This window comes from Euprymna scolopes, chromosome 2 (genome assembly GCF_053919585.1).
Source record: "Euprymna scolopes isolate OS-2025 chromosome 2, ASM5391958v1, whole genome shotgun sequence".
Classification (NCBI taxonomy): Eukaryota; Metazoa; Mollusca; class Cephalopoda; order Sepiida; family Sepiolidae; genus Euprymna; species Euprymna scolopes.
In genome coordinates, this window is record NC_136483.1 from 64,598,640 (window position 1) to 64,616,179 (window position 17,540).

Below are 17,540 nucleotides of genomic sequence, written 5' to 3' on the forward strand. Positions count from 1 at the left end.
CAGCTACTGTCTGACGACCCTGCACCACCTGGAGCTCCATCGTCCATCTGTAAAAAAAGGCACCCCATACCATTACGGACCCTTCACCACTATGAAGTGTGTAAAAAATTTCAAGGAGCATGTTTTTGTCATGCCAATATCGCTGGAAGCCATCAGGACCATCTAAATTGAATTTTTTCTCATCAGAAAACGGGACTTTCTTCCACTTCTCAACCTCCCAGGTTTGGTATTCACGACCAAATTTTAAGCGGTCCACTTTGTGACGTGGAAGCAATCGAGGAATTCGTTTACGCTTTTTATTTACCATGCCTTTTTGTTGTAAGTGTCGTCTGATGGTCATTGGACTGCAATCAGCATCTGTAACCGCCTTAATTTGACTAGAAGAAAATCCTCTGTCATTCATAACAATCCGTCTGATTCTCCTACTCAATGCAGGATAAATTTATTTTGGTGGTAGGGGCAACCTAAGGATTTTGCTTTTTCATAATTCTCGGTGTTCTTTAGAAAGTTGCAAATAACAGTTTTACTGCGATTTACCTTAGCTGCTATCGCTCGCTGTGACAAACTTTACTTATGAAATCCTAGAATTTGAGAGCGCTCTACTTTGGTTAGTTTTCTTGCTTTAGGTATGGAAACACCTTTAAACAGTGATTGCTAACTGAACTAAAAACATTAGAATTACCATAAATCTAATAATTTATATCCTTGGTCTTATAATTTTGATCATCTGTAAAAAGCCTAATTTAATAAAAATGCAAATTTTTCAATAAAATTTTTGGAATGTACATTTTGTTTCCATAACCTTTTATATTGTAGTGTTAGTAACACTTAGTCGGAAGAGTTTAAAATCTATCCTAAAAAAACAGGTTTCTTTTTAAAAGATTTTTAAGTGGTCTTAAATTTTTGATCAGCAGTGTATATATATATATATATATATATATATATATATATATATATATATATATATATATATATATATAAGGGATCCAACTTGCGACAAATATGCCAGTAGAAGATTTGAGAACCCCTAAAGAACGAAACAAAGAACAAATCCTAACATACGTTTCCACAAACAACCCAGAGCTTTTCACAGAGATAACGAAAAACCTCGTCCTACTTAACCAAAACAGCAAACTAAACAACTTTTAATAAAAAGCAAACGCCAACCCAAAAACCTAAAACGCATTCTTACCTCATCCAAACTCAATCAAGACGCAACAAAAAGAGTCACAAAATGCAACAAACAACGATGTGGAGTCTGCAACATATTATTAGAGGGAAACACATGCACATTACGAACCCCATACGAACATTCAAAATTAAAAAAAAATAGATTGCACCTCAAAAAACGTGATCTATGTAATAAAATGTCCAGCATGCGATAAATCCTACATAGGCGCTACAAAAAACCTTAGTAATAGAGTAGCCCTACACCGACTAAACATCAAAATCGCGGAAAATAGACACCTGCATGTATCACAACATATACACACATGCAGTGGAGGCAGATTCGAGATAATGCACATCTTCCAAACTGACAACTACTTCTACTTGCTAACACAAGAAAAAAACTTCATAGCAAAGTTTAACCCCACCTTAAACATCTCTCCACAATTATACACATAAATAGGCAAAACACAAAATACACTTACAGGCATGCATACTGGGGTAAATGTGCACCCTCACACACGAAAAAAAAGAAGCACAATAAAGCACGCGCACACTTTCACGGGTGCGCGCGTACATATCCAGTACAGTACCATTTCTTTAAACTAAACAAACAATTAGAAATTATACGTATGTATGTGTATGTGCACACATATGTGCATGTATATATGTGTGTATGTGAGTGTATACATATGATTGTGTATACGTGTGTGTATATATATATATATATATATATATATATATATATATCATATGTTATCTATGCTCCATCTTGTTTGTGTGTGTACGTGCACTTATGTTTGGGTGACTGAATACATGTATGCATATGTGCTTGGATTAGAAAAGAAAGAAAACTTAAACCAATATATACATAAGGTGGGATGTATGAATATGTATGTGTATGTGTGATTGTGGGTGCATGTGTCCATATATATATATACATATATATATATATATATATATATATAGGTGGATGAATGTATACGCATCTGTATGTGTGTGTATATATATACATATGTATGCATATGATGCATATGTATGAGTGGGTAAATGTGTTCGTGTGGATATGGATATACGCGTATGCGTGAGCCCCTGCATATGTCTCTCTATGTATGTGCATATATGTGTGTGTGTATGTGTGTGTGCCTACATAGTATGTGGATGTTTGTGAGTGTGTATGTAAATACATATATATATGTGTGTATGTGCGTGTATATGTGTGTATATGTATCTTCTCCTACCTATTCCCCATCTTACTTTTGTGTGTGTGCGTGTACTTATGTTTGAATGATTAAGTGCATGTATGCATGCGTGTTTTGGTTGAGGGAAAAAAATTAACCAATATGTGCCTGACGTGTTAGTGGTGGATGTGTGTGAGTACGTGTGTGAGTGTGTAGGTGGGTATGTATATATGTATGCTCCTACATATATTTCTATGTATGTGCGTGTGTATATGTGTATGTGCCTGCGTGCGTATGCGTGTGCATATGTACATGTACATGTATGTATATGTATGCGTGTGTGATTTTGTGTGAGTGTGTGCTATACATGGGGAAAAACGTCTTTAAAAAAACCCTAAAAAAACAAAAACCTTCACCAAATGGACCAAAAGCGCCCTCTTTGAATCTAACTTTGACCGGACACTTTGAGCTCTTACTGTTGAAGACAGGATTTCTGAGACCACATCACTCTGAAAAACACATTTAGTATAAGCAGAGGTAAAAATAACTTTTCAAACACTTATTTTAAAGAAAAACTTTTTACGAAAACATCTGAAGAGAGCACACCCTAAGCTCGAAACGCGTTATAAAAATATTTTAAAATAAAAATATGATGAAAACCTTTAAAAACCCCATAATTGTTGATGGCTACACTCTTTTATATATATATATATATATATATATATATATATATATATATATATATATACATATATATACATATATATAAAACATTTTTTTACTTTAAAAAAATCTGAATTTGCTTTGTTTGCAGATTTTACGGACATAAGGAAACTCGTTATTGGCAAGGTAATGCTTGCTTTCATTAAAGGTGCACGCCATTATCACGAAGAGCAAATTCCGTCAAGAAGAGAATGATGTTTTCGAATGTTGCCTTTAAACACTTCAAGACAGATTTAATCTGATTTCACTTGATTTGGTTCGAACTCTAAAACTATATCTTATTTCCTCGCGGGAATTGAAAAAATGATAGAATTATTAAGCAAATATATGTAGATTTAAACCGTCACACGTGTATCTTGATTTGTATAGAGTAAATACGAATGAACTTTTATTAAAAGCCGTGAATTAAAGAAAAAACAAGCCTGAAAGCGTCTTAGCAATGTTGAAATGTACAAAGTTAATCCAAACACTTTGAATGATTGAGTCTAAAACAAAAGAAAAAAACATTTCTACGATGCGTTAATTAAATCTGTGCCTGCGTTGATGAAAATGCTATTTCAAGTGTTTCATATAATACATAAATATGTGAGATCGACATTAGATTTAAAATTTAAGCCTGGCAAATCAACAGCAATGCTGTTTGACATATAAGCATCTGATATATTACATAACAACCAAAGCCAACAAGACCATTGTTCAGATGGCATGTTCCCTGTTGGCTGAAGAATATCTCTGTAGTTCTAGAAGCCTCCCAATATTTGCCTTCTCATCTTTTGAGAAGGGGGTTATTTTATTGCTAATCGTCTGAGGTGTTTCGACTGTAACTTGCCGACGAGGCCATTAAGGCATTTTTTCTAGCTAGAGCGCTGGCTTTTCAAATTCGACTTTTCTACCCTTGTGTCACATCATTCCGCCGTTGAAGGGAGATAAATAACGCATCTAAAATCGTTATTAGAAATTTTAAGCGTAACACGCAGTTGAAAATGCATATGGAAACCGACAATAGAGATAATAAGATGTGTCCATTCAAACAACGCGTTGAGCAATACACATAATTCAGTGGGGCAGATTGCTGAAACAATCTTTCACTTAGTGATACAAGCATCAAAATTGGCACACAGGTGCTTCAGAACTCCCTCTTTCAGAAAAGCACGCTAACCAACTTTAAAACTAAGCTGGCCGCTATTTTTCAAGATGGTCGCCATTCGTTCCAGTATAAAACAGTAGTTTCTCTAAATATTGTCAAATAAGGACAGTTTGGTGGTCTGTACATCAAAACATGTTTTTGGACCACGAGGAATCGAATTTAGCGATCAGAATTTCAATATCATTAAGCGTTATAGTGATATGATGACAATTATATGAACTAGCGTTGTCTCAGTGAAGTTACCGGTGTGGTATCTCAAATTGTTGTAATAGAAGAACAATATACTAAAACAGACTGAAGTGACTTGCTTGAATTTAACCTGGATCATTGTTTTTGTCTTTGCATTTACATCTACACATTGGTGTGCACTTCAGAGTATAGCGATAACATTCACCCATGCAACGACATTTTGTCAGCTAATGGTAAGACTGAGCAATGGGTGGAAGGGTTGACCAGAGAACTTCACAGGCTTCTTCTTTGTTTGCCAGCGTTAGTTTCCAGGACTTTCAGATTGCATTGTACATTCTGTTGACTGACATTAAATGCAAGTAGCTTGGAATGCAAATCGTCTAACATGCTGAACGGGAGATTCACTAGTTGGTGGAATGGAATCATAGGGTCTTTGTTTCCGGACAAACAAGTGCAGTCTGGCCTCATCAACCTTGGTAGTGTAGCTGTGTTTGTTATACATAGTGACACCAAATTTCTCGAGAATGTTGAAATCAGCATCTGACGTGGGTACTGACTCAGTTTGCTGAACACTGGGCACACTTCAGGACAAACTGCACATGTTTGCCATGCAGTTGTCTTCCCTCTACCTGAAAAGGCTGAGACCACGTCACAACCAGTGAAGTCATGACAAAAGAACATACAACGCCTGGTCGGGGTTTACCGCCAAGTCATGAATTTGGAACCATCTAATGGACTGTCCTTGGCGGAATTCTAGCCAAAGCATTTACAAGACAACATTCTGAAGATTCGCAAAGATACTAACTGTTATGACAAGGATGTCTGTGTCACATGCCTTGATCAACACAGACTTTGTCTACTGTTTGGCTGCATGCGTATGTGAAAATCCTTGAGTCAGTTTCTTCATGATTGCAAGGTTATAAATCTTCAAAGTTTATGGATTTGTTTGACAAGACTTTCTCTCTTTTAGTCACAATTACGACATTGTCGGAACACATGGATACAATCTTGTCTTCTAGATACTCAAACAGTTCTGTCTTATTGTCACTGTCTCTCAGAATACTGGGTCATGGGGGTGGCAGCTTAGTTTTGTCTGTCACTCTACGTCGACTTCTTTTGCCTGGTTTTGATCTCGTTTCAGCCTTGAGACTTAAAGTCTTCTAGACATCAAATACAATGTCTGTTCGTTCATACCTCGACGAGTAACTCCGAATCTTTGGCACTGCATCACGGACAGCATATTTCTCAAATGTCTTTGAGGTCTTTGGAGAGAGAGAGAGAGTATACAAGAGCCGCATTATCAATAATGATGGCATCACATTCTGGCTGAAAATTAAAAAGAGCAATGCTATCTTCCAGAATGCCAACAAGGCCAGACTTTTTTCCAGGATAAAGATTCCCTGTGTCTCTCAATGCTGCAGGAAAAGACTGATTCTCATGCCTTAAGAATTCTAACAGATCACATTAAGTTCAAAATAAAATCACGCTTTCTTTTAACGGTTTATTTAAAAAGAAAATGTTTTGAACGCCACTAACTCAATTTATTCACTACAGTTATGCAATTTGGAGACGGAATTGTTTTTTATTGAGATAAGTGATATCAATTTTATTCATGCTTTTTATTTTAGATTTAAAATATTAATAACTCTATTTTATTTCAGTATTTAAATTTGTGTATTTCTGTTTTATTAAATGCTAGTTTTTTTTTTTGTTTTTTTTTTCTCGTCCAATACCGGCTTCCATCTTATCTCGAAATTACTTATAACGTCACCAACTTACTTTCGGAAGAACCCCCCCATCCGCCTTTTCTTTTACATCGTAAGCTTCTTAAAACGTGACTAGCTTAAGTTCAGAATAAAATCACGCTTTCTTTTAACGGTTTATTTAAAAAAAAATGTTTTGAACGCCACTAACTCAATTTATTCACTACAGTTATGCAATTTGGAGACGGAATTGTTTTTATTGAGATAAGTGATATCAATTATATTCATGCTTTTTATTTTAGATTTAAAATATTAATAACTCTATTTTATTTCAGTATTTAAATTTGTGTATTTCTGTTTTATTAAATGCTAGCTTTTTTTATTGTTTTTATTTTTTTTATTTTTTTTTCTCGTACATAAATGTTTATTAATCTACCGAGTTGATTGCAAAAATAGATTACGAATTGTACTTATTTTGAGTTCGTGTTAGGGGAATCTATCACCATACTTTCCCTTAAACACGTCCGTTGGACTTTAAGTACAATACTTAATAGTTTGTTTTATTTTATTTTTATTTATTTATTTATTTTTTTTTTTTTTAATGGAGAGTAGAAAACGCATTGTGGATGCGTTATCGGCAGCTCCTGTTACTCTCGCTTCTTCTTATTTGTCCCTCAGTCCTCATTTTGTAATGAGTGATTTTTCTGACAAAGGGAGAAGAAAAAGCTGTTTTCTAGGTTGGCAGTATTTTGTGCGAACAGTTGGCTGAGATGGTGGAAATTTTCTGTTTCTATGTCTATCATTGTAGCCATGTCACTAGTAAGGAGGTAAACGTTTTGTCTGGGCTGACGTTATCCGCCTGATAGTCAGGGACCCGAACCTTGGATTAACCACTAAGGAGGCTGTCCTATCAGCAGGTGCAAAATACTGGAGCTGCAGTATTGCCATTTGGTGAATGGATTCTGGACCATGCAGTAGCTTCTGGTGGGGCCTCTCGATGCCATACTAGTCGGTAATTGTTACGGCTTTACCTTATCATTAGCTACAAATAAATAAAAAAAAATTCTTCGTTTCTTTTTCTCTCTTAATTTCCCCTCTCTGTCCTGCTCTAAGTAAATCTGACGACCTAGTCCACAAATTTCAAAATTTCATCATGACAAGTTTCAAGAAAAAATACACGATTAAACCCGGTTCTCCAACTTCCAACGTAGACCCCTACTACCATGTCTCCTTCTCCAACATCAGGGGTCTACGTTCTAACCTTCCAGAGGTTGAAACCCAATTACAGGAGACTAAACCAGACCTTTTATTTTTAAGTGAAACTGGCATTGGACAGGCTATTTCCCTAGAAGAGTTCGCAATTAAAGGATACTCTAACTTAACCTCTAAATCTGACCCCCAAGATCGCCATGGGCATGGAATATGTGCCTATATTAAAGATAGCTTTCCATGTGGTAGGGACATCTCCAGGGAAGATCCTAACTTACCCTATATGTGCTTCCGGGTTGCTTTAGCTCACACTACGGCATTTTTATTTACTCTCTATCGCCCCCACAACAGCGGAGTTACTATATTTAAAAGCATATCTGAGAAAATTGACCAAGTCCTATCTGCTTATCCTTCAGCTAACATTCACGTATGTGGAGATTTCAATGTTCACAACGTCGAATGGTTGACCCACTCAAACAAGACCGATGATGAGGGGAGGTTCTGTCATGATTTCTCCATTGCCTATGACCTCACTCAGATTGTTCAGGAACCCACCCGTGTGCCCGACAATGACGGCCAGTATGCTAGCCTACTAGACCTTTTTCTCACAACTTTCCCTGAGCTATGTTCAGTTTCTGTTCTGTCGCCTCTTGGATCTTCCGACCACTCTGTTGTATCAATTAAGATAAAAATGAAATGAAATAAGTCCCCAGACGTACCTCTTCATCGTACAGTATATCGATACACTAAGGCTGACTGGGATAGCTTCCGTACATTTATAACTGATCTACCTCTGCATTCCATATTTAAAAAGGATGTGTCCTCTATAGTATTAGACCTGACGGAATGGTTAATTGTAGGTATTGATCATTTCATACCCTCGAAAAAGTTTCAGCAAAAACCTAACAGCCAGCCATGGTTCTCTCCAGAATGTGCTGCTGCCATTGCGCACAGAAATCACTTTTTCCACTGTTTCCAACGTAATAGATGTATGGAAACTAAAGCCGCTTTCAGGACTGCCAGCAACCATTGTAAGAAAGTAATAAAGAACGCAAGATGGTTGTATGCTCAATCTGTTAAGTCCAAAGTAGATGAGCAGCGGCTTGGTTCCCACCAGTTTTGGCAAATAGCAAACAGAATTCTGAACAGAAATGTGCGCTCCATTCCAACTATCATCAATGGACCTGAGGTAATCTCGTCAGCATCAGACAAAGCCAAACTCTTTGTCAAGAATTTTGCAGCTAATTCTACCTTTTGCGATCAAGGCCGCCAACCCCCAATATTTCCTCCTGTATCTGAAAACACACTATGTGATATACGTATATCTGTACGTGATGTTGCCAAGCTAATCAAAAACCTTGATTCCAGTAAAGCAACTGGCCCTGACGGTATTCCAATTATAGTACTCAAAAAACTTCGACCTGAACTAGCGCCCATACTTACAAAACTATTTAAACGTTGTCTTAAGGAGAATAGTTTCCCATCTCCCTGGAAAATTTCATCTGTATGCCCTGTATTTAAGAATTCAGGTGATCGCTCATCCCCCTCTCAGTACAGGCCAATAAGTCTCCTGTGCGTCATGAGTAAGTTGCTGGAATCTGTGTTAAATTCAGAAGTAATCAACCATCTCAACAAAAATAACCTTCTTAGTGACACTCAATATGGTTTCCGTTCTGCTAGATCTACAGCAGATGTGCTTACAGTTATATCTCATAGGATTAGCAAATCTCTCGACGGAGGCAACCTTTCTAGGGCAATTGCTCTTGACATATCAAAGGCCTTTGATAGGGTATGGCATAAAGGTTTACTTCATAAGATCTCTAGCTATGGTATAGCTGGAAATGTCTTCTCAATTATTAAATCATTTCTTTCTGATAGGTTCATAAGAGTAGTAGTTGAGGGGCAAAAATCAGAAGCCCACAGTATTAATGCCGGTGTCCCTCAAGGGTCCATCCTGGGCCCAACTCTTTTCCTGATCTACATTAATGATCTTCCAAATCACATCCTTACATCATTTGTAGACATTTATGCTGACGACACTACCATTTATGGTAGTACATCTAAGACAGTAAACGACCAAGTTCTCTCCAATTCTCTCTCCTCTGATCTTGAGCATGTAGTACAATGGGGAAAGGAGTGGCTGGTTACTTTTAATGCATCTAAAACCAAGCTCCTCTCTTTACATCATCAACATTCTGATCCACATCTGGCATCAATTGAAATGAATGGCTCTCGTCTTCAGGAGGCCTCAAGTTTTGACAAGCTTCTGGGATTGACCATTACTCCTGATCTTAAATGGAACACGTACATCAAATCTGTTGCCAAGGCCGCTGGAAAAATGGTGGGATCTTTCTATCGATCCAGTAGATATCTCACTGCTGATGCAATTCTCTATCTATATAAGAGCCAGGTACGTCCAAGGATGGAATACTGTTGCCACATCTGGGCAGGAGCTTCTAGAAAGGACTTGGCCTGCCTTGAAAGAGTTCAAAATAGACTTCGTAGCCTCGTAGGAGATGTCCTTTTCTCTTCCTTGCAACCTCTATCTCACAGAAGAGATGTTGCGAGTTTGTCTCTATTGTATCGTTATTTTCATGGAAATGTTCGACTGAGCTTCAATCTATGGTCCCCCCTCGCAAAACTTTCACAAGAAACACTCGTCTAGCTGTAAACACTATCAATAATTCCCCCCACTCTTTATCTGTGCCTAAACCTAAACGTAGATTCCATGAACAAAGCTTTTTTATTAGAACTGCACGCCTGTGGAATTGTCTTCCGTTTTCCTGCTTTCCGGCTGACTACAATATGTTTGTCTTCAAGTCTAACGTAAATAAGTTCTTGATGAGCCGTTCCATATAAGTTATCAAATTTAACAAATTTTCATTACTAATGATTATTATATTGTCCAATTTCTACTGTACACTCTTTAACCCTTATCCTTGAGTTGCCTCTTTGACCTTGATAATGAGTTGATACCTATGAAAAAAAAAAGAAAAAGTCCAATGTAAACAAGTTCTAATTGAATCGTCCCCCTAAGTAATCCAAGTTTCAAAATTCCCACTGTTTACTATGCTAAAATCACAATGACTAATGTATACCTATTAACCCTTATCCCTGAGTGGCCTCTGGGCCTTGATAAGTGGTGACACCCTTGTAAAAAAAAAAAAAAAAAAAAACATTGTCGGGCTTGACAGGATAGAAAAAGCTTTGAGAACAGATTACAGTCACTTATCAGTACTTGTGTCTTCTATTCAATGGAAGCTACAGCTGCTTGCTGATGGAAGACGTCCGTTTTTTATGGGCTATTAGAAGGAAGCCTCATCTCCAAGAATATTGAAAAAGTCTTTGAAGTCTGCTTGACTTTTATCAGTGTGAGTTCTGACAAGCTCTGCAGCACTGGGATGTGCAAAGATCTTTGTGTGCAGTGTGAGAAGATCTTTGGACTCTTCCTGGAAAGGATTGCCTAGATCCTTCATTGCATTAAAAAATTATTGTGAAGGACTTCTGAGACTGGCTAGTCTGCTCATGATGTCTGATATCCTCATTTCCCAATTTGGCATAGAAAGCCAACTCATATTGGTTAACCAGCTAGCTAACCTCTGGTCCAGACACCATCCATCGCCTCAGTGCAGATAGATCCCCACATAACCTTTGACCATTGAAGCCCATGAACAAGCTAATGCTTGTTCATAGGCTTGGTCCATGGATATCCCAGAAAACTTCCTGTGAGTCTTGTGGACCACAAACCTTCGTGGTTGGAATTCACAGAAAAATTCGTGATGAGTTTATTCTAATTTATTATGTCTCTAAGGTGAATGGGGAGCCATCAAGCATAGTTGACATTGTTATTGGAAAAGAAGAAGGGTGTCAGAGCAATGAGTGCTTAACAATACAAGCTGAAGTTAGATTCTCTGAGAGATCTAACCAACGAGAATACAACCAACTCCATTGATAGAATAAGCTCCCAGAACTGAAACTTACGGCTCTCTTTCTTCCATGTCTCACACCAGTCGTCAAAATCCATGACTCTGTTCTCTTCTGCAGAGTGGTAGCCATATGCTTCCTTTTGGATCATATAGAGACAGTATGCTGTGATCTCGTGTATATAGCGTATTTTGTGACACTGGATGCAGAGAGTAACGAGTCTGAAGTTCCAGAAGAAGCCACCCCAGCCTCCACAAAAGCACCTGTCTATCTGCTATTTTGGAATAAGGTCCCAAGTGATTTGAATGCAGTCATCTGTCCTCGTCATACCAGTCAGGCCAGTGCCACTGGACTTATTTAGCAAGAGCGTAGATTGGCTGGTCTGCAATTATCACAGGAACCTGGTTTGGATTGAGGTGAGAAATAGCATCCTTGGCTTTTTTCATATGATGTCTGATGAAGCAACAGAATAAGCCTTATCACGTAGAAGAAGCAACAGTGGAGTTATACTCTTTTCAAACTCAAGACTTCGCTTCTTCTCTGCATGGTGGGCTGACCAACTGATGTTAACCTCATCACCTACTTCCTGTGTAAGACTGATCTTATGCAGCCATTCATGTCCATCTTTTAGAGGGAAATTTGGCAAAGATGTCATGTTGCTCTTGGGAGCAAGTGGATTCTTTTTGGCAAAGAAAGCAGGTGAACATTTTTGTAGGAGTTAAGAAGTTCTTCACATTGCTGCTCTTGATAAAAACTGGTTCTCGGGCATTTCCTTGGTCAGCTGGTGTTGTATGCTGAACGATTGAGATGCTGGTACCATGGAATTACGATATCGAAGTGTAAATGATGGATTGTGATCTATATTGTCCATCACACTCGTACAGAAGAGACCATTCCTCAACTTGAGGGGGCAAACCACACCTACATTAACATATCTACTTACAACTGCATCTCCCATCTGTGCTGGTATATCAAGAACTCGATCATATGGGATACTAAGACTATGGCCATGCAACATTTCCTCGAGGTGGTTTTTCTGGTCCTAGCATGAACAGACATCCCTATGTAGACAGGAAGTGGAGTCTCTCTATCTCTAGAATTCATTTGTGTGATATCACTGTCTTTGTAATTGCCAAATCAGTTGTATTGAAGGAGTTGAGCCATTGCCAGCTCAGTTGTAGTTGCTCCAAACCTGAGCTGTGACTAGATATCTGCCATATGCTCAATCATACAGATGAAGAAGAAAAGCTGGGGGAAAGGAATCGTACACTGAATTCTCATACAGACTGCCTTCAAACTTATACTTCTGTCCACCATCTGCCTACCCAGTATCTTAGCAGCTTTGGCAAGGAGGAGTGTATCAGTGTAGACAGATTATTCTGACAACACCAGGCCAATGTTTTTGTCAAATGTTAGGATTACATCGCGACCTTACTTGTAGGCTACAAGTCAATGTATATCTGACAGCAGCCTTTCCTTCAGCCTGGTCGAGTTCACATCATATATATCTGTCCCAAACTGCTCAAGTCGCTTCTTGTATAGACTAACCAGTTCAGCAAGGCGGAATGTGGCTGGCTCATCGGCGCTGTATCTTTTCTTAATGACATAGGTAAGGAGTTCCGAGAGTACTAAAGGAATAAAAGTACTTTTCTTAAGAGTACTCGAGTGTTTCTTTGTTCTTTTGGGAAATGTTTGCTCGCTTTCTGTTATACAGAGAGGTCAAGCAAGAGAAATGGTATATCATTTCTAGGGCCACCACCCACGCCTCCACCACTCAACAGAGCCAGTAGTTTACCATCATTGAGGTTACGGCCACGTTCGTTGAGCCTCTTATTCAGTTGCATCGTCACGGTTTGCCGCAGCTCTGATGTTGGTTTCTTCTTTTCACAAAAGAAACACTCCATACTAGTTCTTCGCATTTTTGTGTGAGTTTCATCAGGACTGTTCTGAATCTTAGCTGTTCTTTTAGTTGCAGTTCAAGCTTGCTGTTGTTGAACATTAGACGTGTTCTGTGGTACTTTGCACTTTTTCCTCTCAATGTGTCCTCAATGCCACCTCCATCATCTAGTCGAGATGGGTCTACTTTTATTGGTAACAAGTTGATTGCCTGAAATTGTGGTATGTTTTTGGCTAGCATGGAATAACCATCAGAACTACACTCATATCGTGTAGGAGGAGACTCTTGTGTCTGTCTGACAGAGGCAAAACTTCCCCCAATCAGTTTTCGCTTCGCTACTCAATGGGTTGCGCGCATACATTTTACATATACAGTCAAAGGTCGAGGGGCTATCCTTTTACCGCTTAACTGTACAAAACATAAAAACACATTGAATGGGATACAACTCTGTTCAGGCATGTGTTGCCCTACAGCTAATCTGATCGTTCATCCAACGTCGTTTAGATCCCGTGCGATCTTTACACCTTCCGGGTAACTAAAACCCCGTTAACCTTGCTCCGGCTCTCCCACGCTGGCACACCTTGTAGATTCACAACTACACTAGAATTACAACAATTAACAACTACACTACAACTAACTATAATTCTAGTTAAGATGCAGAAGGTAATAATTAGATAGCATTTGGGACACTTCTAGATACTACTGTCTAAAGTTAGTTTACCACCACAACAGTTAGGTACTACAACTAGTTAGTACGCCACAAGCCGACGCTGAACTCCAAGTTGAGTTTCACAGCAGTGATGTCACCAGTGTGTCCTGGTTGTACTCTGACATCACTCTAAAGTTATCACAAGTTTAAGAGCACAGAGCATAGAAACAGGCAAGGTTATAGTTAAAAACATCACTACATACAGTAATATATGAGCTGCCATTTTGAATACATTCATTTCATTTTTGGACCATGAAGAAATTGTGTCAATCGGAGTTCCTCTTAAAAATTTTAAATTTTGTCAGGGTTGCTTCTGCAGCCATCTTGAAAACTGGCAGCCATTTTGAATTTTCTGTTGTATTCTTAAAATGTATGTTCTGAGCGTCATTTGTGTCAATTTTGGTGCTTGTATAACTAAGTGAAAGATTCTTATGGAATATTGAGATAACCTTCCCCACTATTATGTCAAACAAAAACGCGTTACAGACAAACTAGTGGATAAGTCACTTATAAAGATACCAGCAGTACCCGTGTATCGATGTGCACGGTGGTAGTATGCCCCCACCTCACCTGTATAAAAAAAAACAATTAAAATATGGTTCTTAGTGGGAGCAACTGCCGGCCCAGTATAATATCGGGCACTGGCGTCCGTGGTAAAAATGAATGTACCGTGGCGAAGTACCGACGCATTTTATATATATATATATATGTATTGAATAGTCTAACTTCCAAATAATAGAGTATATTTTCAAATGATTTGTGCCGATGAAAAAAAAAACGGAATTTACTATAAAGAAATATGTAGTGTGAATAAAATAGTTGTCAAAAAAATAAGTTCGTTTTATTTCATTCAATAAACTTTCGTATTTTACTTTAGGTATAATAATCCAAACAAAAGAGCTAATCTCTTCAATTTAGTTATGACGAAGACGTCGTTATGTTTTTATGTTTTTAGGAGAAATTCTAATGTAAAAGTCGCAAAAATTTTGGAGATAAACTCTTCAATGCTCAGTTTCTTATTGTTCCTCCTCATTGATTTTGATATCTTCAGGCTCGATCCTGGTTTTAAATTGATCGGAATGGGTTACAATCGTTTTGTGTAGTATAGCCGTGTGCTGTCCTTTGTATATAATGAACTTCGCTTTCTCTGGATCTGCCTTTCTATTTCTTTTATACTAAACTTTTTCCTGTGTGGCAAATGGCACTGCGATTGAGGTTTTAATTATCTACACGTTAATTTCAATAGGCTTTACTTTTTATCCACGTGAGAGTCCGTGCGATAACTTAAGATTACATTAGAGATGTATGACTTTATATTCTTGCTAAAAGGTGAGAATGCCTTTTAGCGCATTTTTACAAGTTGCACCATACTATCAACGACTTCATTGTCTTGCCGTTTAATCGCGTATCAAGTCTCCTGATCACAGCGATAGTCATTTCTCGACGTTTGCCCTTTTTATTTATGCATCTATTTAACAAAGCACGGCGCTATCTATTAATATTATTATGCTTAATCTGAGTGGATCAATACTTGTTTCCTAAGGACTTTTCTTATATACTTTAATTACACAAAGCACACGCTTTGTTCTCGGATTTTGTTCCAGTGAAAATTGATTTTCATACCTTTAATTATCCGTAATTGGCAATAAATAGATCAGGTAAAGTATGTCTCACTAAATTTATGTTTTTCATTCTCACTTGATCTAACTATATGCCATTTGACTTCTTTTTCATTTTGTACGATGTCTATCACTCATCCGTCCGCCAATTTGTTTTTATTTGAGAGTCACCACTCATCAAGGCCTGAAGGTTACTCGGGATCAAGGTTAATGAATGTAAGGTGGTAGTGTAGTAATCCTTAATGGTGTAAATTGGGTTGAATTTGACTATTTATGGGGACGATTCAACAAGAACTTGTTCACATTAGATTTGAAGGTTACTATGTTGAATTATACAGGAAAGAAAGCCAGCGGAACGATGTCCCACAGGCTGCCAGTTTTGGGAAAGAAACTTTGTTCATGGCATGTGCGTTTAGATGTAGGCACAGTAAGAGAGTGAGACAAATCGTATATAGTGGTTGTAGATAGTCAAGTGTTTTTTTTTAAAGTCTGGCAAGAGGAAACCATAGATTGTAGTTCAGTCGAGCACTTGCCATGAAAATAACAACAGAGCAGAGACAGGCTCGCAACGTCTCTTCTATGAGAAACAAGTTGCAGGAAAAAGAAAAGGGCATCACCTACTAGGTTTCAAAGCTAGTTTTGAACGTTTTCAAGACTGGATAGGGCGTGCTGAGCAGCTTCTGCCCAAATGTGGCAACGGTACTCCATTTTAGGACATACCTGACTCTTATACAGATAAACATTGCATCGACTGTGAGATGCCTACAGGCGCAGTAACGTGATACAAACATTTTTCCAGCGATTTTAGCAACATATTTGATGTATATGTTCCATCCCCACTTTTCTCTTACTCTGTGTTTAGTAAAAGTAAAAATTAATTTAAAAAATAACTATAAAGAGCGTATTATTTACATCAATACAGAAAATATCACCACAGTAGTAATACTGTTTATCCATAGATAATGAACGAAAGAGAAAGAAACAGATGGAAAGAGATAGTAAGAAAAAATTGAGACTAATTTGGAATTTTAATTTAACTGGCTTTGCAAACTCGCTATTTCCTGATTCGAACAATTTCATCCAATTGAGTAAGTGTTCGAACGGGTATTCTTTTTCTTGTGGATTTATAGTTTAAAAAATATAGGTTTTACTGGTATTTGATTTTAAAGACTATTATTTGATTGTACTTTAAAAATCAAAAAAAATAAAATAAAATGTTGCTTCGAGTACGAAATGAGACGGAAATACAGACTTGCAAGTTACTATATGCGTAGGCTGTGCCTCATGTTGTTTTACAGCGAAATGCGGGCATTGTTCTTAGGGAAATCTTTCCATGCAATACGTAAAGCTACTTGACGTAAAGAGCTATCTAGAACGAACAATGATTATTGCAAAGCAGGGTATATCTTTGTCTTGAAAAGACTAAGACTATAATTAGGAGGAAAACAGTCGAAATAAAGACAGTTTAAGAAATATGCAATTCTTGGAAAGAAGTAACTGGAATAATAAGCTGTATTACATTGGGGTATTAGAACAGCAAATGTATGCAGACTACAAGATCAACATGTCAAACACGATGAAACAAAAGACACAGGCACTAGATTAGACAATTCTGAAGAATACATGATATAATAGTATCTCTAGAAAAGACTGAGACTAGCAACATAACGCTTTGTGAAATAAAGGTTGCAGAAAAGACAAAAGACAAATTACAGATCTCAAATCGGACACAGATTCAACGGTACAAATATGACAGCAGATCTTTATATATATATATATATATATATATATATATATATATATATATATATAGCATTAAAATGTGCACGTGGAAAAGAACTACTTTGAGAAAAAATAATTGATAAAGACAGAAAGTGGAATTCTGGACAGCTGAGAGTCAGTGTTTCAATTTAGGGTGTGTCGTTGTCCATTGTGGTGTTGTTGAAGAGGAGTTTCCCTTTCCATACAATAATAGATTATACGGATATAATTTCTGCTTTTGGATGTACGTGGGAAGATATGAATGGACTATCTCGCTAGAAAGAGTTAATTTATATCCAGAACGCGACCGG

At 37.6% G+C, this 17,540-nt stretch overlaps 2 protein-coding genes across 2 annotated transcripts in view; one reads left to right on the forward strand and one right to left on the reverse strand.

The window, feature by feature from the left end:
• The window catches only part of LOC145291714 (acetylcholinesterase-like), a 457,063-nt gene extending 457,033 nt beyond the window's left edge, over positions 1-30 (forward strand). Inside the window, exon 4 of the mRNA XM_080137714.1 lies at positions 1-30. This exon is cut by the window's left edge and continues 122 nt beyond it. The gene's annotated coding sequence lies outside the window, so the exon portion shown is untranslated.
• Positions 1-17,540, reverse strand: part of LOC145291760 (corticotropin-releasing factor-binding protein-like) — a 201,697-nt gene that overhangs the window by 112,390 nt on the left and 71,767 nt on the right. The gene's annotated exons all lie outside the window — the stretch shown is intronic.